Source organism: Tamandua tetradactyla, chromosome 21 (assembly GCF_023851605.1).
Source record: "Tamandua tetradactyla isolate mTamTet1 chromosome 21, mTamTet1.pri, whole genome shotgun sequence".
NCBI lineage: Eukaryota > Metazoa > Chordata > Mammalia > Pilosa > Myrmecophagidae > Tamandua > Tamandua tetradactyla.
The window spans coordinates 48,576,295-48,602,357 of NC_135347.1; the positions used below are offsets into that span (position 1 = coordinate 48,576,295).

At 37.9% G+C, this 26,063-nt stretch overlaps 1 non-coding gene across 1 annotated transcript; it reads right to left on the bottom strand.

The window, feature by feature from the left end:
* Positions 1 to 24,121: 24,121 nt before the first annotated feature.
* LOC143665887 (U6 spliceosomal RNA) lies at positions 24,122 to 24,226 on the bottom strand. Its single transcript, XR_013167282.1, has one exon. It is a non-coding gene; the product is annotated as a U6 spliceosomal RNA (small nuclear RNA).
* Positions 24,227 to 26,063: the final 1,837 nt, after the last annotated feature.

Genomic DNA, 26,063 nt, shown 5'->3' on the forward strand with positions numbered 1-26,063 from the left:
TGGGATTAGAATTAAAACATGGCTTGTCTAGGATACATACATCCTTTCAAACCAGCACAACCTCCCAGTTTATATGTGTCGAACTGCTCATTGTATTAACCTCGTTATGGCTCAGTTGTTGAAAACTCAAGCTTTCTAGTTGTTAGACAGATGTGTGTATTTGAGTCTGAACTGTATCACTTAGTAATTGTGTAATATTGAACAGATTATTTAACCTTTCTGAGCCTCAGTCTCCTGGTATTAGTTTCGTATTGCTGCTTTAACAAATTCTCACAAACTTAGAGGTAACACAGATTATTCATTTACAGTTTTGGAGTTTAGAAGTCCTGAAATGGTCAACTGGGTTGTGTTTCTTCTGGAGACTCTGAGGGAGAATCTATATCCTTGCCTTTTCTAGCTTCTCGAGAACACTTACATTTCTTTGCTTATGGCCCCTTCCCCCATCCTCAAAGCCAGCAGGGGCGAGTTGAGTCTTTTTCACTCTGGTCTGCAGTTAAACCTCCCTCTTCCTGCTTCTTATGAAGACACATGTGATTGCATTGAATGCATTCAGATAACCCTGGATGGTGTCTCCATCTCAAGATCCTTAACTTAATAATATCTGCAAAGTTCCTTCTACTGTGTAACATATTCAAGTGTTCTGGGGATTTGAGCATCGGCACCTTTTGGGGGGCAGGGCTCATTATTTAGCTTACCATACCACTCACTGATAAAATAGGGATAGTATGGCTTTCCTTATGGGGTCATTATGAGGATTAAATAAGAGATAAAATGCTTGGCACATGGGATGCACTCCCTAAAATTAGCTTTTAGTATTAATTGTGATAAACCTAATCAAGTGATTAACTCATCTCTGTCATCCTAATGAGTAGCAGGATAACCTTGGACAAATTGTGTTTTTCTTTGAGCCTCAGATTCTTAAACTGAAAATGGGGGTAATAATACTTAATTTTCAGAATTGTAGTAAGGATCAGGAATAATGTATATAAGGTACTTACATGTACAAGAACTTGATAAAACCCATAAGGAAAATGACAACTATCAATGCAATTTTGATGTTGAAAAGGGAAAGAATTGAGGAGAAATCTTCCTGGGTAGTAGGTGAAAGGGTTTGAACTGATTTATTTTTCAGGTCAGCATGGATAAAAGAGATTCTACTAGATTATGGCTCCCCTGTTATGCTTTCTTTAAACTCTTATAAGGTGATTGAGGATTTGCTTTCTTTTCCCTCATTCCCTTGGATCATGCTAAAAAATTAAATCCTTTTATTTTGTACCAAATATAGCATATTCCTTATGTTAAATCCGGTGACTCCTACAGTCTATTAAACCTATAGAATTAGTCTTTACTAAAAGTCAAAAAATTAACTGTCTATTCCTCTATTTAACATGACATGTGATGCATATATTGAAAATCCAAATTGAGCCCCTGGTGTGCCATGCTGATATCAAATTCATATCCACCGTGCAATCCTCCTATATGACTGTTACGATTCAACAAAGAAAACTCACCCATGAAAGCAGATTATTACCTTTGGTATAAAAATGTGAATGTCTGAAATACTTCTATTCATGCGTCTAAATTCTAGTAAAAAGCCTTTTATTTGTTCTATTTCTCTTTAGACACACATATATACATTTATATGCAGAGGCAGATTGAAGGGTTCAAATATTGGTCCTTCCACTCAGTAGTTGTGTGATCTTGGCCAGGTGACAACTTCTCTTTCTTCAGTTTCCGCATATGTAAAATGGGACATAAAAACGGCGTGCCCCTTACGGGGTGCCATAGGTTGGGTTGTAGGAAGGATTAAATGGGTTGAACATTTAAATTCTCAAAAGGTGCCTGGCACATATAAGGGCTAGATCAATATTTGTTATTATTGCTGTCGGCTTTAAAAAATGGCTTTGTAAGTTGTCACTTCATCTAAAAGTTTGCCAGAACATGTTAAATGACAGATTTAGACAAGCTGGGAAGCAAGTTTCTGTTCTAACGTTCTGTACTACACATAGGGGTGAAGATGCACCATTCTGTTTTCAGACCGCAAGGGCTATTATGAGTGGTCTGATCGCACATTTGGTCCAGGCCCAGGGAGAAATGCAAAAAAATGAATAGCTTTACAAATGAAAGATTAGACATACTTGTGAATGTTTTACTGATATGGCGGGCAAAATGCTGTTGAATAATGGCCACCAAACAAAATTTATCACTAAAGGGTACATATGAAAGGATTCTTGATAAAAGACCAAAAAGCCTCATTACAAAGTGACACAAAAACTATTACTCTATCTGCATACTAATCATGTCTCCAGCTCATTGCAGCATATAATCCGTTTCTTGTTCCCTAATGAAGAAAGCTTGTACTGACAGGGTTATCTCTGGCCCTTGGCACTTAATATTACAATGGATTAGTATAATATTTAATATTTTATGGGGTAAAATATCATCCATAATTGGCTGCAATTGTCCACATGGTGTAAAACAATGCCAGATAATGAACAAAAGATGAATTTTGCAAATATCATTTTCATTCTTTCATTTCTGCCTGAAAAGGGCTTTTTAATTTTCAAATGCATGTAATAGTTTCAAAATGTATCTGTGGAAAGTGTACTGAATAGACCGTGTACTGGGGGGAGTTGAGCAGAATATTGTCCATAAACTTTGAATGCAGAACTGAAAAATGTTGTGACTGTGACTTCAGGTTGGCAAGACTTGAAGGGTCTCTCTTCCCACCCTATTGTTTTATAAGGTGAAGTCTGAGAGGTTAAATTACTTAGCAAGTGTCACTTAATTTTCCAGAGGAGGAGGTTAGATGAGAATCCTGGTGTCCTGTTCTTTCCACCACATTAAAATTTATTTTTTCCTTCCAATTGTACAAGTCAGAGGAATCAATATATCTACATTATTTTAACATTTCACATCAAGACTAAAATCTATAAACATATTTACTTAAATATGATTGCAATTTTTTCTTCAGCTCCAGGCTTCCCTTCTGTCCTGTTTTTCCTTGCCAGCAGGTCTGTCATAAGATATGATTTCTTATGAAAGAATCTGACTAAAGAGGTGATTTGAGGAGCCAGTTGATAGAAAGCCAAAACCCTGAGGTCATCAGCTAACATCCGTATATATTTACATATATGTTTTTATTGAAATGAGTGTCTGAGGCACAGCCCAAGCTTCAGCTTTTCCCACTGACCTCATTTTGAACAAGGAGAACAATGACTTGTTACTAAAATTCAGGACAGTAGAAAGGGGCTCATAGAATCTCCAGTGGTCTTGGATAGGCTTGGCTATATCATCCTCCCCCCACAGCCCCCTCCTGAAGACCCCAGGACATTTCTCCTGCAGAATTTGGGTCACCACCGCTTGCATACTTCCCAACTTATTCATGACTCTTCTTCATCTTGCAGATGACCCAGAGGGGCAGGCCCAGTCTGTTTAACGTCATGGCTACTCCAGATATACTTCTGATCCCCATCTGCTCACTAGCCAAGGGTCTCAGGGAAGACAGGCCCATCTTATGAGTTTTAGCCGAGCTTCTCAAGGCATCATTTCTGGAAGCATACGGAGATACCATATGGGTCAAGTTTACCACTGGTCCAACCAGCTGTGATTAAGGAGAGAGAATGTGGTCACCTGGTAGAGAAATTGGCTATTCAGGGCAGCAGGGCCTGCCACATAGTATATGTCAAGTGTTTGTTGAACTAATTAATGAATAATGACTAAATGTAGTATCTGAAGAAGAGATTAAAACACAAAACTCTGATGATACCTAAGATTAGAGATAAACACAAAAAAAGGCATTAAACTTTTTTATAGATATTTGATACTAAACAGAAATAGGCTGTATTAAAAGATGTTGTGCTATTATTCCCACATAGTTACAGTTACAGTTACACTGCTTGGAGGAAGAGACTGGATGGAAAAAGCAATAAGATGATTCCAGAGGCCTAATTCTTGATACTATTTCCATTTGCTTTTAAGTTTTTGCTGGTTGTTTTATGGGTTTGAAAATATTCCCTATTATACCATGCAACAGCAATTTCTTCATGTATTATACTGTGTTCTTAGGGGAAGAATGCAGCTGGCATGTTAGATCAATAAATTTATTGTCTTAATCTGAAAAATCTTAGAAAATTACAGATAGCCGTGGTTTGGTTTATCTGCTGGCAGCCTTATTCTAAGATCCAAGGATGATTGTTTCCTGAGCTACCCACTTTTTCTTCTAAGCAAGAGACATTTGTGGATGGTTCTGTCTTTATTTAAAAAAACTCTTTTTTCCTTAGATTTCTTTTCTTAGACTTGATCTCATATGGTGACATGAACTTTCCTGCACATCTCCTTCATCATGGCTGGAGTTGTGTTGCTTTTAATGTACAAAGAAAATTGTTTCTTGTAAACCCCTTCATCTTATTTCCTTAGGTAACATGCATAATCTGTGCTGTCCTGACCCATGATATAGGTATGATATCTTTCTGCCTTGAATTCTTTGCTTTCGGAACCATATCCCAGTAATCATTTGGTGCTATGAGGGCTGACTATGCGTCCATCCATTCACTGCTGCTTCAGAGCCCCCAGAAGTTTTTCCCGTTCATAGTCCTAGTATGGCCTCCAGATAGCATGACTTTCACTGGGTTCTCCCTTGTCTTCATCCCTACTTGCCTCCTCTTGGCCTTCGGAGATCTCATCCAGGGAAGCCTGTCAACAGCTACATGAGACCCACAACAGGCCGGGACAAAGTGCTAGGGCAGCATTATCAGGGGAAACGTCACACTGTTCTCTGGGTTTAGGGGCATAAGCAATATTCAAATACACCTCCACTGGTAACACTGTCATCCTGTATTTGAGTGTGTTTGACTTACTCTTATCTGCGGTGCTTTGGAGCTGTGTGTACCCCAGAAAAACATGCCCTTAAACTGGATCCATTCCTGTGGGGGTGAACCCATTGTAAGTAGGACTTTTTATTTTATTTTATGTTATTTTTAATTTATCTTTATTATCAAGCCAAGGCAACAAACATGAACATTTTTATCGTACAGACATTCCATATATGGTGTGCAATCAATGATTCACAATATCATCACATAGTAGTATATTCATCACCATGATCATTTTTTAGAACATTTGCATCACTCCAGAAGAAGAAATAAAAAGAAAAAAGAAAAAAACTCATACATACCCCTCCCAATCATACCACTGATTTACTCAATAGAGTTTAACCTTTGTTCCCCCTATTTTTTTCTATACCCTTTACCTCTCCCCAAACTACTCAGTTTATTTTAACATTTGTTCCCCTTATTATTTATTTATTTTTATCGATATTTTTTATTCATCTGTCAATATCATAAATAAAAGGAGCATCAGACACAAGGTTTTCACAATCACATAGTCACATTGCGCAAGCTATATCATTATACAATCATCTTCAAGAAACATGGCTACTGGAACACAGCTCTACAGTTTCAGGCACTTCCCACTAGTCTCTCTAATACACCTTAAACTAAAAAGGGGATATCTATAAAATGCATAAGAATAACCTCGAAGATAGCCTATCTACTGTTTGAAATCTCTCAGCCACTGACACTTTATTTAGTCTCATATCTCTCTTCCCCCTTTTGGTCAGAAGGTTTTCTCAATCCCTTGATGCTGAGTCCCAGCTCATTCTAGGATTTCTGTCTCATATTGCTAGGGAGGTTTACACCCCTGGGAGTCATGTCCCATGTAGAAAGGGGGAGGGCATTGAGTTTGCTTGCTGTGCTGGCTGAGAGAGAGAGAGAGAGAGATAGGCCACCTTTCTGAGCAACAAAAGAGGTTCTCGGGGTGACTCTTAGGCCTAATTTTAAGTAGGCTTGGTCTATTCTTTGTGGGGATAAATTTCATATGAACAAACCCTAAGACTGAGGGCTTGGCCTATTGATTTGGTTTTTCCCACTGCTTGCAAGAGTATCAGAAATTCTCCAAATGGGAAAGTTGAATTTTCCTCCTTTCTCACCGTTCTCCCAAGGAGACTTTGCAAATACTTTTTAATTCACTGTTCAAATCACTCTGGGATTTATTGAGGCATCACTCTGGACAAACCTGCAAAATCTCATGCCCTATTCAAGGTTCCATGGACTTATGGTGTTCAATTAAACTGTCCATATAAGTTATATTAGGAAATGCATTAGTCAAAATATAAATTTTGTACCAAATAAACATTTTTTGCTTTAGTCTCACACGTAAGTTAAAGGTTTAAAATATGAATTACCATCTATTTTCAACAGCCTGCAATATTGACATTCCTTTGTTCTTCCTCATGCAAAAATGTTTCTTAATTTGTACATTTAGTCACTATCATTATACACTCAAGGCATTCCTAGATTATACCATCTCAGTCTTTATCGTCTATCTTTCCTTCTGGCTTCATTTGTGCCCCCAGCCCCCCTCCCTCTATCATTCTCACATTCAGCTTCATTCAGTGTACTAACATTATTGTGCTACAAGCAGGTAGTATTGTGCTATCCATTTCTGAATTTTTACAATCAGTCCTGTTGCACAATCTGTATCCTTTTAGCTCCAATTACCCAAAATCTACCCTGTTTCTATCTCCTGATGGTCTCTGTTCTTAACTGAAATTCTCCAAGTTCATTCATTAATGTTAGTTCATATCAGTGAGACCAATAAGTAGGACTCTTTAATGAGATTATGTCAGTTAAGGTGCTGCCCGCCTCAAACAGGAGGCGTCTTAATCCTCTTATTGGGGTTCTTCACAAGCAGAGTGAAATTCACACAGAGAGAGAGAGAGCCACAGAGGGAGCAGCCGGTAGCTGAACATCAATGGAACCGGGAAGAGAAGGGAAAGAGCTGGAAGTGCTACCACGTGCCCTGCCGTGTGACAGGCCAAAGACCAAGGATGGCGGGCAGCCAGCCCCAAGATGCCACAGTCTTCAAGGAGAAAACATTGCCTTGATGATACCATGATTTGGATTTACTTTTAGTCTCAAAACTGTGAGCAGGTAAATTCCCATTGTTTAGCTCGATGCATTTAATGGTATTTGCTTGAATAGCCAAAGAAACTAAGACATTATCCTGGATGACGGAGCATTTCCAAGCATAGTAATCAGCTTTCCTCTCTCATTTTCCTCTGCCTGGCACTTAGAGGTCGGCTTTGTTCTTGACATCTTGAACAAACATCCTCCGGCCTGCCTTGTTAGTAGCTAAGCACAATACCTGTTGGTCTAGCCACACTCAGAGAGAAAAAGCAGCAGTATTAGCTTTTGTTGCAGTTGCAGCAGTTGCTTTGGTTCTGAGTATCAAGGTTTTAAAAAGGACTCAGGCAAATTTAAGCAAAATCTTTCTGCAGCAGTTAATAAGTCCCATTGCATGTACCCTTGTATCCTTGTGACATTGAGACTGTCCTCTTTAATTACAAGCAGATGTGAAGATTGAAATATCATGGTTGATAAAGTAAGTAATGTGGCAAATAATTCAGGGAATTATAGCTCATTTTCTAAGACAGGATGAAGACAGAGAAAATCACCCTGAGAGGAAGCTGTCTTTATTTTGCCTTGGAACTGTTCACTGTGAATATATTTCTTATTTAGTGCATTGTAGTGACCTTGCTCTAATGCTTTCTCTTTGTGATCATTCCTTAGCAATAAACCAGAAATAGGAAACCACTACCAGGTTCTAGTGGGAATTGGATGTCAAATCCACAAAGCTGAAGTTAAAAGTGTTTTAGCAGATTGAAAAATAAAAGACCACAGAAACCACATGGACCACAGAAGGAGAAAAGGCTTGTTTACAAGGTCAGCTCAAAGTGTAGTCAAGTAAATGACCTGTATCTGGTATAGAATTGCGTCAGAAACAGCCAGGGACACTTCTGACAGTAAGGAGAGGGCAGTTTGAGTATTTAAGCTAAACACATAGCTGAAAAGTCTTCATTATCAACTGCTCTCTGCATCATGCATTATGCATATGTGTGTATATATATATATATATATACACACATATATATACACACACACACACACACTTGTATTTGGATATGTGAGTGTGAATGTGGTATGTGGGTGGGGGCGAGAGTGTGTGGAAGTGTGAGTATGTGTGTGTACATGCCTGTGGGTGAGAATGTATGAGTGTGTATATGTGTGTGAATGTGAACAGGTATACCCCACTCCTGGTAGTAGGTGCTGTTGTAGCTCTTTTCTGTTATTTGCCTCTATAATCTTTAAATAAGAGATTCTTCTCCAAACTCGCAAATCCTCAACAGCCTGATTTCTGCCCTTGTCAACTCTATCCCTTCCTGCTCCCAAAGCTCCTTCACTTATCCTTCATCAGCACTATTATTTATGGATTTATTTATGGATTGCTTACCATATGTCAGGTGCTGTGCTGAAAGCTGTATGCCATTACTTTGTTTAATGATCGCCACACTGTTGTGTTGTGGCTGGTATTACTATCTCAGCTTTTAAAGATGAAGAAACTGAGCCTTAGAAATATGAAGTAACTGGGTCAAAGTCATCCAGCAAGGACTTGAGTGCCAACAAGTCTCATTTTGAAAATTCTCAGTTTCAGAATACTTCCCTATTCTGAAATCTACCTTCCCTACTATGAAATGAAATGAAAAAAAGGCAAAAAAACAAATGAAAAGAGTGGTAAAACCAAGCTCTTAAAAATTCACCGTAAAGAGCCAAACACAGTGGCACACCCAATGACGTTAAAGAGCCAAACAGAGTGGCAGCTGGAGAAAGAAGCCAAAGATCCTGTCCTAGTGTGGCCTTGCTGACTCCTCACCCTACCCCACCCACCAGAGGCACTAGTGGGCATCATCTACAAAGTATGGAAACTATTCACTTCATGTCCCACATATGGAGAACATTAAACAGGGCTATCCTTTCTCTTTCCCATTGAGAGGTTGTTGGAGCAGTTGCTGAGGAGAGGAAAGTGAAACAGGAAAAGTGAACCCCTGGGCTGATTCTGGGGCAATGTCAGGTCCCAGAGCCCAGGCTGAGCTAGGGAAACCCCTGAAAATGGCTACTGCAGTAGGGCACACCTCCCACCGGCCTCCTCTTTGGTAGCACAAGCCCTGCCATAGGACCTGACCTAGCCTGAAAAGCACTGCACTAATGGTGCATGTTCTTGGCTGGGAGTGGGCAAACAGGGCACTGAATGTCTGAACTGGGGACAGGAGAAAGTTAAAGGGGCCTTACCTGGGCTGGCCCCACTTTTACCGAAAACTAAAAGCTGGGACAGAAGTGCTGGGCAGCCTTCTTGGATTTTACTTAAAGAACTATTTCTGATCTCTGTAATGCTTTTAAGGGATTACCATGTAAATTTCCTGAAGAGCCATGGAGAAAGGTCACTGAGAGTGTTAAGCAGAGAGCTCCAAATCTGAACACCAGCCCCAAGAGTGGAGCTACTTGACACCTTGCAGAGAAGCAGTCACTGCAAAAAGGAGGGTCTCTCCCAAAGGATCAGGATGTAATCCCCTCCTTGGGCAGAAAGCTCCAGCTTTCCGTGGGCAGCTTCCCAAATTTCCCAAGAGAATGGATCTCACTAAGTCAAGTGGCTCTCCTGTTAATTATTTCTAAGAGCCTTCTAAATCGCAAATGAGAAGATTGGGTTGCATGCAGTTTTTCATCTTTGCTAAATACTGAAAGCTTAGCACTTCATCTCAAATAACAGCTTCTTGGTGGTGCGGGATGTGTTTTCCTGGATCACAGACCTAATCAGCACAGCAGGTTTTAAACAATCATTAGATTTATAGCCATGCTACCAATACTGACAACAATTCTAAGCAGCTTTTAACCTCCTGGAGAAGGTCTGATGCAGGAGGAGGAAGGAAAAGGCATGTGTTCTCATTTTCCTCAAAACAGAATGCTGTGGCCTCCATTTACTGACACAGTCAAATTCCTAAAATTGCCACAGAACACAGGAGAATCAGTTTCATGGCCAATAAGTTACACTATGTCCCTGAAATGTCTTTTCCATAAATTCAGGGCACTTCTTTCCTGAGGTCTGTTGACTGCTTATCAGTAGCTATTTAATTAAACCTCAAGTACCCCTCCTCAAAAAAAAAAAAAAAAACCCTCAAGTACTGATGTTCCGGTTAGTACATCGGGGCTAAAGGAAAGTGCTAACACAGTCTTTTCCAGAAATCTGCTACTTGCCTTTACTTGTTTTGAATTTAACTAGCATTTTTCTAACTTTTTGTCAGCCTTCTTTTGCCTTCCAGGCAAGGCTCCTTTCCTCCTTCCTCTTCCTGGGTAAGCTCAGAACTCAAAGGAAACTTAGTCCTTTTTTCAGAAACTGAGGAGAAGAAAAGAGCTGCCCTGGGTCCTACCGATGATTAAGGAAAGAACCGAGAACTTCCAGAGACAGCCCTCTTACAGTGTAGTGCATTCATTTAGCATTCAAGGTATTGGTACAGAACTTAGGTATAGCATTTACGGTATTTTGTGATGCACAGCCAGAATCTAGAGAATTTCTCAAAGTCTGAGACTTTTGCCTTTTACTTCCTTCCTCTCCCTTCCTTCTTTCCTCCCTCCCTTCTTCCTTCCTTCCTCTCTCTCTCCCTTTTTCTCCCCCACTCTCTCCCACCACCCCTTGCACTCTCTTTTGCTCTCTCTCTCCCTCTCATTTTCTCTCTTTCTTTCACTGGCTCTGAGTGCTTGAAATGGAGTAAATATAAACATTTATGAATGACTATACCATTTACAATGAGAAACAGTTGGTCAGTGTGTATTCTATGTGTCCCAATTAATAAAATTCTTTTGACATATTTAAGCATAATTCTTATTAAAAGCATTTTTTCTCCCTGTCTTTTATTTGTCAAAAATATATGCAATATTTAAAAAAAATAATTACCTAGTGAAAATGAGATTTTTTTACAATTATCTGGTCAGAATGAGAGTCTAATTAGTAGTGGTTGCTGAATGTCACTTTTAGATGTCCATGCAGCCTAGAAAATTAAATTAGAGGTGTGTCTTGGCACAGCTCATTCAGTAAGCATAATTCGTCCTCCGACATATTTCTGGCTGTCTCAGAGGAATCAGGAGTGATCAAGTTATGCTCTCTCCTTCACCCCGAGAGAAGTCCCCACCATGGTAGTAGAGGGGGTTTATAGCAAGGCTGACAAAAAGATTGTTCAGACCCTATGGTATAAAATTTTAGTAGAGACAAGTAAAGGACAGTCTAAGTGTATATAAAGACAAAATCCGAGACAAAGGAAAACCCATGTGTGTTTTCCTGATGGCACAAGAAAATCTTCCTTGCAGAAATAATCTCTGATATAGGAATGTTTCCTCTGATGTTCACTTGTAAAGTCGTCAGGGCCGAGTTCTTTCCTCCTGCTGGCTGTGAGTGAGAAGGTTGTTGGGTTACTTCAAGTTTCTTGGGTTTTAGAAGCACTAAAGAAATATTCAGGCCTCACCATGGGTCAATGCCTCTCTCTTCCTAAGCCTAAGAATGAACTACTGGTCAGGAGTATAAAAAAATGTTGATAATTTTTATCATATTACGTATGAAAAAGTTCCCTAAACATATAGAAAAAGAGGTAATTCCCCAAAGATTTGCTTACATTTGCTTCTGATCAATAAATTCCTCAAAATTCAGCATTAAGCGATTTACCAAACCAAATGGTTATGGTTAAGATCAGGTGTCCTCTTGGCCAGGGTATGGTCTCCAATTGTTTGGTCAAATAAGCACTGGCCTGTAGTCAGTGGACTGCATCTATGGCTGATTGCATCTACAGCCAACAAAGGAGGTTGCCTTTGCAATGAGAGAAGTCTCATCCGATCAGTTGAAGGCCTTAAAAGGGAGAACTGATGATTTCAGCAGTTGTAAAGAATTTCTGTCTCCACTTCAGCCAACTAGCTTTTCCTAGGGATTCATCAAAACCTTCATCAAAGTTCTCAACTTATAGCCTGCCCTATGGATTTCAGATTGGTCAATCCTCATGGTTGTATGGTCATTTTCTATAATAAATCTCATAATATTTATACATATATGCAAATGTATAGGTAAAAAATATATGTAAATATACATATATATGTATATAAACACATGTATGTGTATCTTCTGTTAGTTCTGTTTCCTTGGAGAGCCCTCATACACAAACCAAACAAAACATGGCACCTCAAAAAAATAATTCTACTCTATGTGGAGTAGGTTTGAGTGAACTTCTGAAATAGAATCACCTCTAACATGACCTGCTAAGCTTTATCTCCACATTAGAATTGCCTGGCTGGACCGCATCCTCAGAGATTCTTTTCCTCTGGGGTAGGGCCCAGATATTAGCTTTATTTTTTTAGCACACTCCAGGTAATTCCAATATGCACTCAGAATTGGGAACCAGTAAGAGACCAGCTCAAGTGAACTAGAGTCTCTTCTCTGCAGGAACCATCAGTCAGGCGCTATTTCATCATAAGACTTAATCGTACCTGATTCAAGCAAATGCCCATGAGTTGAGCATGAGTTTCGCAGGAACTTACAAAAAGAGTCCTGATCAGGATTTTTTTTGAAAATGTGTCTCAGTAAATGTATGGATTTCTCAGCACATAAAATATTTATCCCAATGCTCAGTCACACTGACTTACATAGAAATGTTGTATTGATTTGTGGTAATTGCAGGGGCAGAAATAGATTGTAATTTGAATCAAATTGCTCAAAAAATTGCCCTGGAGAGTCCATTTACTAGAAGAACATTTGTAGGGAATAAAGGATCATGTTGTCCTATCCACTGAGCCTGATCCTGCCTGTTTAAGCCTGTAAGTGAGGCAAGTTGCTGCTCAACTTGGCCACCCCTCTCTTTAAGAAACTCCCTTTTGTCTCAGAAAAGGACTCCCATCCCATCATGTGTTTGTATTCCAAGAGCTCAGCAATTAAGGAGATTATTTGTAATTCAGAATAAATTTTCCTATAGAAACGATGTTTCATATGGTAATTATGTTCCCACATCAATTCATGAAAAACTGTAATCCTAACTATATCTGAAATTATGTGATTTTCCATAACCATTAAAGAAATTGGAATTGCCAAATCAGGAAATCCTCTCTCTTTCCTCAAACATTCCCTCTTCTCCTACCATAGCTACATTTCTGGGCAAGGCAATCAGAGTAAGTGCTCCACACCCCGGTGTATGTAACTACATTTTAGTTGGTTCTGGAGGGTTTAGGTGGAGGGATATGAAGCTTCCCACTAGATTTACCTTTTTCATTTCTATTTATATTGCATTTATTTTGTGATTAGAGACATGGATAAAATCTGCATATTCATTTTCTACCTGGATTGCTTTCATTAATTGGATTTTTAAATATTTTAAATTCGGTTAAGAATATCCAATGCATCAGGTCTAATCATATCCAATACGATTTAGCACTTTAGTATCTTGAAACCATGATGTGGGACTTGACATCTTTGAGGATGCTTGATATTTCAGTAACAAACACGTGCAGAGTGACAAACTGTATGGCTATGTGGTACATGTATCGGAGGAGGAGAAAATTTATTCCAAAAAAATGACTGTGGTAGACTGAATTATATACAATTATTATTTTTTTAATTTTTATTTATTTATTTTTTAAAGTTTTTTAATTGCAAAATATAACATATTTTTAAAAAGCAATAAATTTCCAAGTACACTTTAACATGTAGTTATAGAACAGATTTTAAAGTTTGGTATGGGTTACAGTTCCACTATTTTTCTTTTTTTTTCCTGGCTGTTCTAAGACACTGAAGACCAAAAGAAATATCAATATAATGATTCAGCAGTCATAGTCATTTGCTAAATCCTTTCTTCTTTGTTATATTCTTCCTTCTCTTTTTTTTCTTCTTTTGTGAAAAATAAAAATATACAAAAAAGCAATAAATTTCAAAGTGTTCTACAAAATTAGTTGTAGAACAAATTTCAGAGTTTGGTATGGGTTGCAAATCCACAATTTTAGGTTTTCAGCAAACTTTTAATTAATTTTTTATTTTTTTATTTTATTTATTAAACATACAAACACAAACGTTCTTACCATATGATCATTCTATTCTTGATATATGATCAATAACTCACAATATCATCACATAGTTTTATGCTCATTGTTATGACCATTTCTCGGAACATTTGCATCAATTCAGAAAAAGAAATAAAAGGAAAACAGGAAAAAATTCATGCATACCATACCCCTTACCCATCCCTTTCATTGATCACTAGCATTTCAATCTACTAAATTTATTTTAACATTTGTTCCCCCTATTATTTATTTATTTTGAATCCATACGCTTTACTAGCCTGTCGAAAAGGCAGATAACAGGAGCATCAGACACAAGGCAATTTTAGGTTTTTACTTCTAGCTGCTCTAAGGTACTGGAGACTAAAAGAAATATCGATATAATGATTCCCAGCAATCATACTCATTTGTTAAACCCTACTTTCTCTGTATAACTCCCCCATCACCTTAGATCTTTCCTCCACTCTTTAAGGGTATTGGAGCTATGCCCATTCTAACTTTTTCATGCTGGAAGAGGCTGTTGATAATATGGGATAGGGAGATGAAACTAGTTGATGTTCTGGAAAGCCTGGCCCTTCCGCATTTCAGGATTTATCTGGTTCACAGACCCAGCTGGAGGTTGTAGGCTTATGGAAAGTTACTCTGTGCATGGAACCTTTGTAGAGTCTTACATAACGCCCTAGGTATTCTTTAGGATTGGCAAGAATGGTTTTGGTTGGGGTTTGGCAAGTTATGATAGGTAGCGATGTCTAACTGAAGCTTGCTTAAGAGTGACCTCCAGAGTAGCCTCTCGACTCTATGTGAACTCTCTTAGCCACTGATACCTTATTTGTTACACTTCTTTTTCCCCTTTTGGTCAGAATGGCATTGTTGATCCCATGGTACCAGGATCAGGCTCATCCCTGGGAGTCTTCTCCCATGCTGCCAGGGGGATTTTCATCCCTAGATGTCATGTCCCATGTAGCAGGGAGAGCATTGGTTTCATTTGCAGAGTTGGGCTCAGAGAGAGAGAGGCCACATCTGAGCAACGAAAGAGGTCCTCCATAGGTGACTCTTAGGCATACCTATAGGTAGGCTAACCTTCTCTGTTACATACACAAGAGAAGACACATTATTAATTCTAATTCTTGTGGGTGTGCATGCATTTTAAATAAGACTTTTCAAAGATGTTATTTTTAGTTAAAAGTGTGTCTCAAAGTTGGCAGGAACCAGTAGAGTTAACACAAGGAGAAAGAGCTCACCCTATGATGGGAGGAAGAGGTGCAAACCAAGGAACCCCAAGGAGGTTGGCAAACCAACACTAGAATGCCACAGACTCCTGGGAGAAAGCATGGCCTTGCTGATACTTTAATTTTGGATTTCTAGCCTCTGAAATCATGAGACAATAAATGCTTGTTAAGACAATCCATTCTATGGTATTTAGCATAGCAGCCTGGAAAACTAAGACAATGACTTAGAAGGAAGGCATAGAGTTTTGGAGAGAACAAGTCCTCTGCAGCTGATGACTCATATTTTGTGGGGCTCTTAGGCCATACGTGGCAAAAGTTAGCAATCTTCTTGGACTTAAGACAAAAGAACCATGAATGCAGCCATTCGTGGGAGTAGGGAACCTGCCTGTAAGGCAGATGGAGGATTTGGGCTGATGAAAGGAAAGAGAAACAACAGCTGAAGCAACAAGCAAAGAAATCAATATCAGGGCTGGGAGGTCATCAGAGCAAATCTCCAACACTCCCAGCTTCTGACTGCTGGGCTATGGATTTACTTTTAATTCCAAAGGGACAAGAAGAAGACAGCAATTTTTTAACTCCCACTTTCTACAAAAACAAATGCCTCTTTCTCCAGGCACTGCCGTCAGCTGATGACACAAGAGCTACGTTAAAAGTGATTCAGTGCCTAAGGTCCTGCACAGGCTCCTCTGTCGCCTTTAACTTTGAAGTTATGTCCATCCACCCACCCATGCATTCAACGAACTGTGTAATGGATACCTATTAAGTACAGGCAATGTTATAAGCTCAAGGGATACAGCAATGAGTAGTACAAAGCTATCATGGGCAGAGAGCTTATTCTATGGGAGAAGGACTCTATAAGCAAATAATACATAATAAGCAGATTTAATAATATAGATAAATGCAATATAATGAAAATAATTTTAAAAAGCAAATATAACATAATGCCATTATTGTAAACCTTGACAAACAAACATATAAACATATAGCATCATAAATAGGGTCATTTAGAAAAATAAAGCAGTGAAAGGAAATGGAGTAAAGGGGAAGTACAGAGTATTTTAGATAGGATGGCCCAGCCAGAGAAGTGACACTTGAGCAGAGTGCTGAGTGGGGAAAAGGAGTCAGGTGTTAGAAAATCTGGGTAAAGGATGTTGGAGGTGCAGGACCTGCTAGAGCAAAGGACACACGTCAGGAAGATTGTCATGTTGGAAGAAAAGCAAGAAAACCTTTGAAAGTAAAGTGGGGTAAGAGTGGGAAAAGATATCTGAGAGGTAAGCAGGACCCCGAACATATTCAGCCTCATGGATCTTGGTAAGGAATATTTAAAGCGAAGCCATTAGAAGGTTTGGAGCAAGGGACTAACATAAGTTAATACTTTTAAAACCATCCTGGTAAACTTGCTTCTGATGGAATAACATACATTAAATTATTCTTCCATCTAAAACAACAACAACAACAACAAAACCTCATTAAAATACCAAATAACAAGTCTTAGACCTCAGATAAAGGACAGGGATTTCTTGAGAGATGGAAAACAATAAGAGGAGTCCTAGAGTCCCTCCTCATGAGGTGAGGAGATACAGCAGAATCTGGGGAAGTTCAAGCAGCTAGATTGCAGAGCAAATACCAGAGAAGAAAAAGCTGCACAGAGAGCCAGAGATCTGCAATGAATTCCCCTCAAGTGCTCAGCTGGGCTGATCAGTGCATGTATGTAAGGAAACTATGGAAAACTGGGGGGTGGGGTGGGGTGGGGTGTAAAACTCCTGAACGAATGAGAGAAAACAGTAACCAGAACTCATACAGGGCCAGGAATAGTGCCTCTTCCCAACAGCCAGAGTGGAAAACCTCAGAATCCTTAGTACTAAGAAGAGTCCTGCAGTATTCATGGAGAAAAGTCAACTCTACTTTAAGTGCTGCTCCAGTCCTGCAAACAAGGCTTAAAAGCAAACCCTATAGGAACAAATCATTTCCAAGTAACTTAACTGATTATCAGATCAAAGTCAAGAACATCTGTAGGAACACAAAGATTATCCTGTGCCAAACAAGGTACAATTTACAATGTCTTACATGGAATAAAAAATTAAGAGGCACACAAAGCTACAAGGGAATAATTATGGATACATAAGTCAATTGAAACTGATCCATAGTTGACACAGATGATAGAATTGATAGAATAAGACATTAGAAGAGTTATTACAGGGGGTGTGAGAGTAGTTCAGTGGGAGAATTCTCGCCTGCCGTGCGGGAGACCCGGGTTCAATTTCCGACTCACATACTTCCCAAACAAACAAGCAAAAACAAACAAATGAAAAACCAAGCCAAAAAAGAAAACTTCAACAAACGGTGCCACAGTAAGGCGACACTCACATGGAAAAAGAATGAAATGTGACCCCTGCCATACAGCATACAAAAAAAAAAAAGCTATTACAATTATACCTCCAAAGTTAAAAAAAACTAGAGATAAAATCGAACAACTCAAGTAAAGACATGGAATATATATATATATAATAAATTTAACTTCTAGAGGTGAATTGTACAGTGCCTGATTAAAAAATAATATACTGATGGGATTAATAGCAGATTAGACATTTCAGAAGAAAAGATTAATAACCTAGAAAACATAACAACAGAAATGGTTCAAAATGAAAAAAATCACAGAGATAAAGTAGAGCAGCAGCGAAAGAGAGCATTCGTGATCTGTGGAACAACTTTAAATGAACAAAGATACAAATAACTACAGTCCCCAAAGGAGAGGAGGGGAAGGAGAATGAGACAAAAAAAAAAATTCTTGAAGAAATAATTGAGGGAGAATTTTCAAAGGTGATGAAAACTATAAACCTATAGATCCAAGCAGTTCTATAAACTTCAAGAGCAAGAAACATGAAGAAAACTACGCCAAAGCACATCATAAATTTATCAAAACAGTGGCAAAGAGAAGATCTTTGAAGCAGTCAGAAATAAAAGACACATTACGTACAGAGAAACAGCAATAAGGATCACAGGAGATTTTGTTTCAGAAGCAAAGTATTCTAGAACAAAGTAGACGGCGTCTTTAATATAACAGAAACACAAATTTCTCAAACTGGAATTCTTCAACCCCAGGAAATATACTTTCAAAGGAAAGTAAAGTAAAAGTTTTTTAAACATACAAAAGCTGAAAGAATTTTTCACAACCAAACACGCACTCTAAGAAATGTTCAAAGAACTCATTCAAGCAGAAGGAAAATAATTGTTCATAAAATATGGATCTACACAAAGGAATGAACAACAGAAATGGTAAGTATATGGGTATAAATGTAAGGATACTGTTCCTTAATATTTAATTCCGTTAAAAAAAGTAGCCACCCATTTAAAGAAAAAATAATAGGCATACAGATATTCTGTAGCATATGTAGGAGTAGAGTGTTTGACCCAAATGGCCTAAAGGTGAGGAAGGAAGAAATGGAAGAATATTGTTGAAAGTTCTTATACTAAACGTGAAGTGGAATAATATACCTGAAGATGGGCTGCGACAAGTAAAATTTATATACGATAAATACTACAGCCACCAATAAAAGCAATCAAATTCTAACTAATATGAGCAAAGAAGGTAAAATGGAATCGTAAAAATGATCAATTAATCCAAATGAATTCAGAAAAATATTGACAAAGAACAGAAGGGACACAGAGAAAAATCGAAGCGAGAAGGTAGCTTTCAATCAATCCAACCATATCATTAATCGTATTAAAATAAATGTCTAAACACATTGATTGAAAGGCAGGTCTGGAAGAATGGATTTAAAAAGTGAAGGCTAACTATATACTTTAAATATAAAGACAGAAACAGTACTTTAAAAATTGTATCTTTAGTAAAAGCATGGAGAAGAAGATGTACCATGTAATACTAATCAAGACACAGCCAGAATGGCCATGTTAGTATTACTCAAAGAGCATTGCCAGAGGTAAAGAGAGTCATTTCATGTTGGTAAGAGGATCCGTTTGTTAAGAAAACAGAAGCACAATAAATATTTATGTACCGGGAAAAAAAAAAGCTTCAAAATAGAAACTAATGTAGCCGCAAGAAGGCATAGACATAGCCACAATAATGGTCAGCAATTTTAACATTCCGCTCTCAATAATTAATAGAATACATAGAAGTCAATACGGAAATGTTAGATTTGAATACTCCAACCAACTTCACCTCATTGACATTTACAGAACATTCCACCCAACAACAGAATACATATGGTTTTCAAGGCCCACTGAACATTTTCCAAGATAGAGAATATTTTGGGTCATAAAGCATCTTTCAATATATTTAAAATAAAGCCATACAAAGTATAGTCTCTGATCATAATGGCATTAAACAAGAAATTAACAATAAAAGATGTCTGGGAAGCCTCCAGATAGTTACAAACTAAATAACACATTTCTAAATAACTCATGGGTATGAAGAAAAAAATGAAAAGGAAAATAAGAAAGCATTTTGAGCTGAATCAAAATGAAAACAACATATCGAAATTTGTGGGACGTAGCTCAAGTAGTACACAGAAGAAAAAGTATAGCTCTAACTTCCTGTTTTAGAAAAGAAGAAAGTTCTCAAATCAATGGCTTCAGCTGCTACTTAATAAACTAGGAAAGAAGAGCAAATTAAGAACAGAGTAAGCAAAGAAAGGAAATTAAAAAGGTCAGAATGGAAGTCAATGTAATAGAAAAGTAATCTAGAAAATCATGAAACTAAAAGCTGGTTCTCTGAGAAGATTGATATAATTGATAAACCCTTAGATTTATCAGGAAAAAAAGAGAGGAGACATAATTTAACCAATAATGAGAATGAGAGAGGTTACTTCACTACAACTTATAAAGATATTAAAAATATAATATGTGAACATTCTGAACAAGTTTATACCAAAATTCAACAACTTAAATGAAATGGGCCAGTTGCTTGAAAGACCCAAGCTACCAAAGCTCATTCAAAAGGAAATAGATGAACTGAATAGCTCTATATCAATTAAGGAAATTGAATTTATAATTTGAAACTAATCCCCCCCCAAGAAAAAGCCCAGGCTCAGATGGCTTCACTGACAAACTCTACCAAATATTTAAGAGGTACGTATTAGCCATTCTATACAAGTTCTTACGGAAAATTGAAGAACAGTGATTCTTTCTCAACTCATTCTATGAGGCCAGCATTATTCTGACACCCAAACCAGATGAAAACCTGGTTTACAAGAAAAGAAAACCAAAGACCAATACTCTTCATAAACATAGATGTGAATATTAAGAAATTAGCAAATTGAATCCAACCACCTATATATATATATATTTACATACATGGTATGACATAATATCTAACAATCATAGATCAACTGTGGTTTATCCCAGAATGCCTTTTTAACATTTGAAAATCAATGTAATTTATCATATTAACAGATTATATTAGAAAAATACTTGATCATATCAGTAGTTGCAGAGAAAGCATTTGACATAACCCAACATATATTTCTGGTAAAAACTCTCGGCAAATTAGGACTACAAGGAAACTTAATCTGAAAAAGGCATCTATGAAAAATGTACAGCTAATCTTGAAACCCTTACTATTTCAAGTGTGATCTCCAGACAGGCAGCACTGGCATAATCTGGGACTTTTTTGAAGCCCCCCTTAAACCTGTTGAATCAGGCTCGGACTGTAAGATTAGTCTGCATTTTAATGTTTGTGAAGCCCGTCACCGAGCCTGATTGACAAGACTGATTCACGAGCATGTCCCTAAAGCACTCTACACAGAGAGACTCTTGTGAACATGGTATGATAATCCAGTTTGAACAAATATTTCCCTAGATGTTTAATGGAGATACTTATTCCACAGGTTGTTGGAAGAAATAAGCAAGGTAGTGTGTATAAAATGGGTAGTATGGTCACCATTGCTAGTGTTATCTTCAAGGAAATTATTTAAATAGGATTTTATTCTTACTAAAATGGATTTTATGCTTCATAAAAAGGACACATGAAAACTTACACCTTAAAAAGGTATCTGCAGAGGGGTGCAAGGGTAGCTCAGAGGTAGAATTCTCTCCTACCATGCGGGATCGATTCCCCGGCCATGCACTTCCCAAAAAACAAACAAACAAGCAAAATGAACAAAAATTCAACAAATGGTGCTGCAATAACAGGATACTCATGCAGAAAAATAATATAAAATGATCCCGCCAGGCAGCATACAAAAAAAGGAAAACAAACAAACAAAAATAAGGCATCTAGGCCATTCCCTTATTTTATTGAGGATTAAACTAAAACTCAGAATAAGTCAAGTGACCTTTTCAAGGCCACATGCAAAAAAGCTTTTCTGATTCCAAGTATAACGTGTTTTCTACTACACTATACTCACTTCCCATATCTGACCTATTAACTATTTAATCAGTTCAAGGTGATCTGTGAAAAAGACAAACATGGTCTCTGTTTTTCTGCTTCTATTTGTAAATTTGATCAATGATTCAGTGATACTAATATTTTAGAAAGTGTGGTTGCTTTTTAATAATTTTTTTGTCAAAAATAAAAGCAATTTTTCTGAAATGCAGGAGATGACCTTCCCTTCTTTTCTAGCAGTATAGAGTATATGAACATTAAAATTAAATCTTTCTAGAAAAATGTTTCTACTGCTTGGTATCTTTCATTTTCTACTAGAATTTATTAATTAGGAACATTTTTTTTTTCTTTCATGGGCAGGCACAGGGAATTGAACCCGAGTCTCCAACATGGCAGGCAAGAACTCTGTTGAGCCGCTGTGGCCCGCCCCAATCAGGAACATTTTTTAACACAGCAAATGAGTATAAAATTGAGTTGGGAAAGGGATTGAATATTAAGTATTTAAAACATAAAATGGTAGAGTAGCCAAACAAAACCATTTATTTAGTACATTAAACTCTACATGAATATTAAAGTGTTAGGTTGTACCATTTTGATGAGTATTTATAAATAGCTCTTCAGTGCTGTGTATTATGACTAACAAACTGCTTCATGCAGCTGTATAGTAGCTGGAAATATTTAACTAATGCTTTAGAAAACTATTAGGTAAAGAAGAACAAGGCATGAGAGAAAATTGGGTGTTTGCAATTCTAAAAAAAGAATTAAACCCTGATTTTTGAAGTGGTGCCCCTTGAGGCTGAGTGTTTTTCTTTGAAATGCAAAAGAGAAAAATCTAAACTCAGCCAATCCAGTGTCCCATAAATTAAGTAATGGATTAGATTTACTGTGTGTTAGACTCAACTGGTGGATTGTGCAGAAATTTGTGTATGAATCAGACGAAAAATTATCTGTTAAAAGCCCGAGTTGTTTCTGCTATATTGTTATAAGCAAGTTCCTCTCCTGCCAGCATGCTGAAAGGAGTTACTATTTTCTCAAAGGGATACAATCCAAGTAAATGGGGAGCAAATACCCCTCCACGACAGCCTTAGGGACAATGATTCCTAAACCGCTCCAAGGAAGAAAGCAAATGCTTTCACGTATGAAAAAAGATGCTGTGTGAAAAAATTGGACTTGATTTTTATTTTGCATTATAAAATCCTAAAAGGCAAAGAAAGAATCTATTTTACAGATGGTCGGTGCAGCCCTGCTTAAAGAAGTGTGAGGTTTTAATAAGAATTAGACACCAAATATTCCCTAGTGCCTCTTACAAGCAAAAGACAAAAGGATATATAGCCTGACTCTGCAGTTTTTTAATTTTTTCAATTTCTGAAAAACCTCATAAATTCTGGTAAGAATAGTGCATCTTGGAGAATGGGACTGCAAAACTTCCATTTATATTCCTGGAAGGGATCCCTCCCCAAAGAATTCAATCATTATAACAGGGGAGTCATGTAAAAGAGTAGTTAGAATAATTGTGAGGTGCCTGTTCTCAGAGATGTATTTTTCTGGAGTAAGGGCATGTCATCGACATGAGCCGGCTTGGCCAGAAGGGATCCTGGACACAGGAATGACAGCCTTGCTTGAAAGTCATCAAAGGAACGTTGTAGAAAGACATGGTTCACAGATAACAGCTCATAATGTTCTTAAAACAGCAAATTTAAATAGGACAAATAAGCCACATGTGGGTATGGTGGCGTTTCCAGGAAACTAAAACAGATTTTACTGAAGTACTTTTATAACAATTACTTCTTCTTTTCCTCTAATTAATTTTAGTGCTATTAATTAAAGCACTAATCTTTCTTGTCCTACGAAGAGGTGAATAAGGAATTTAACTCTGATGATGTTACTTTGAAAGGTCCTGAATCACTTCATCAATACTGAAAAGTTTAAAAATCACCTAGAGTTCAATATGGTCATTAAAAATTTCGACTTAGTATTTTCTGCAGGAAAAACTAAACAAAATAAAATAAGGTCACTATCTTTTTTGTGTGCACATGGTCACAGATCATCTCTCTCTTGGCGTTCTCCCAGGAACTACTTCATGTGGTGATTATTGTCTAATGCAGGGATATCTGCCTATTTAAAAAGAGTCCCATTTGTTGAAAAGTAAAACTGAATCTGTAAAGTTCACTTACCATTTCCTTCTATAAATAACTGAAAAAAAAAAGGCACAGCAGAATAAATATGCCCCTGTGGGGGGGGGGTGGGGGGGTGTCCATCACCTTTCCGTTTCTCCTTCCAGGATGGGTCTGGATTTAAATGGATCAGAGATGGCACGCTCACCCACGTGTGCTTGTGATGTGGGACATGGGCACTTCCTGCAGAAGCCCGGAGGTGACGATCTGACTTCCCATGTGAGGGATGCTGCTGCAACTCTCAGGTCTTGCCCAGAAACAACCACTCCTCCCCCCAAATCATGCAATCCATACGAATCCTCTGAAAATTTATCTTGGTTCATGTTTATAAAGCACACAGTGGGTTGACAGCTGAATTCCCTTGTCCACAAGCACACTTTAAATTAATTGATATATTCTAAAAATATGGAACACTTCATGAATTTGGGTGTCATCCTAGAGCAGGGGTCATGCTAATCTTCTCTGTCTCATTCCAGTTCTATTACCTGTGCTGCTATTTAGCGTTCTGTATTCCAGTACAGGACTGTCCCTTCTGGTTAGTGTTGGCATAGGACATATGTTAACAGCACACCCTCCCTCATCTCTTAGCGTTGAGGAGATTGGTTTTCTCCTAACAAAAAGGAGGCTAAGGGCTAGGTTGTTCTCAAGTGTGGTGAGCCGGTGTCTCTACAAAGGTCTCTCCTCCTAAGGCCATGACATATGACCCACAAGATGCTGCCGCTGGGAACAGACTCTCAGGTGGGCCCGGATGGGTGTGGGGTCAGCCAGAGATAGGATCGAATAGCTTTCTCACGGTTAGGCTGACACACAAAGGAGGTAGGTCAATAAAGCTTGTTTGTAGTGGGCAATAAAATACCACTGTTCTTGAACTTGGAAATCAAGGTGAGTGTCTTGAAATGGAGCCCTTGGAGCAAGTGTTCCCTTCTACCTCAGATAGGGAGAAAACTTCCTTTAGTGTAGGGCTTATCTGAGGGATGACTTTTTTTTAGTGTCTCCAAATAGGACACTTTTGGAGTGATAGAAGGCGCCCTGAATAATTGCATCATGATAACAGGAATAATCAGGTCTGTCTGAGGCAAAACAGGATGTATGCTCATCCTACTTAGATATATCAATTTTTATGGCAATCCATCCATCCATCTGTAGATCATTTCCTACTGTTTACAAGTCTTACATCTGTTTTCAGTCTTTCGTTCTTCAGTTAATTAAGTCTATTTTTGAGGTTCTTTTCACAATGCCATGGAGTTTACTTCATGCTGTACAAATTTAAGGTTTGTTTTTGAATTTATTCAGGTTTGGAGAAAAGCACCCTGTTCCCTTCAGAATTTTGTATGGAGCCAACACTCTTTGCTCTGTTTTCTGCTGAGAATATATGTTTAAAACAAACAAACAAGCTTCCTTTTTGAACTGCTTAGCAACTTTGGCCAGATCAGGAATGCATGCTTGGGTGACAAGGATGCAGAGAAGGGGGCGGCTCTGCTTGCTTCAAAGTGAGCTCTTCCAGAGCTCACCTGCCGGCCAGGTTGGCTGTGTGCTGACTGGGTGGACGGCATGCTGACAAGGTCCAGTGGGCAGATACTGTTCTGGGAAGAGTACAGGACTGAGCATATGTGAGCTTGAATGAGGAATATTCCTAGAGATTTATTTTCAGACCTGGAAAAGATTTTAGAAGTCATCTGTATCCCATTTATTTTATAGATGAGGAGGCTGACGCTCAGAAAAATGAAGAGATTTGCCTCCAATGATGTACTCTAAGGTAGAGTCTAAACACCATTTAAGATAATAAGATTACATATGGCAAGTGATGTTCATTAAATTTTGAGTTGGTTTACTCTCAGAATTTTGTTTCTATCCCTTCATATTATTTGTCACCTTGTAACACTGACTTGGTCCTTAGTTCTAATTCCAGTTCTGCTATCATCTACTCAGTGAGAACCTGAGAAAACCATTTCATAGTGGTTTCTTCATCTATAAGTTGTGCAGACTAAGCTAGATGAAGTTCTTTCCAAGTTTCCTTCAGCTTGAATTCCCAGTTAATCAACTCTTCTCTTTTCACCATTCGAATAATTTAACAATAAAAATACCCAAGTTGTGGGAAATGAGTTGGAGAGATAGGTCAAAATGTTCTGTTTTTCATCTTTGCTTTTTCTTCTCTTTCCTACTCTCTCCTCCTAATCATTCTTCCTCCTTCCTCTTTATTCTTCATCATTTTTTTAAAAAAGTTTCTGTTTCCCTTCCTTTTCATTTTATTTCTAAATTTCCTCATCATAACACGCTATTTACCTTCAAATACAAGAACACTTAAAGTTAAAGCAATGTTAATATCAGAATAACAATAACC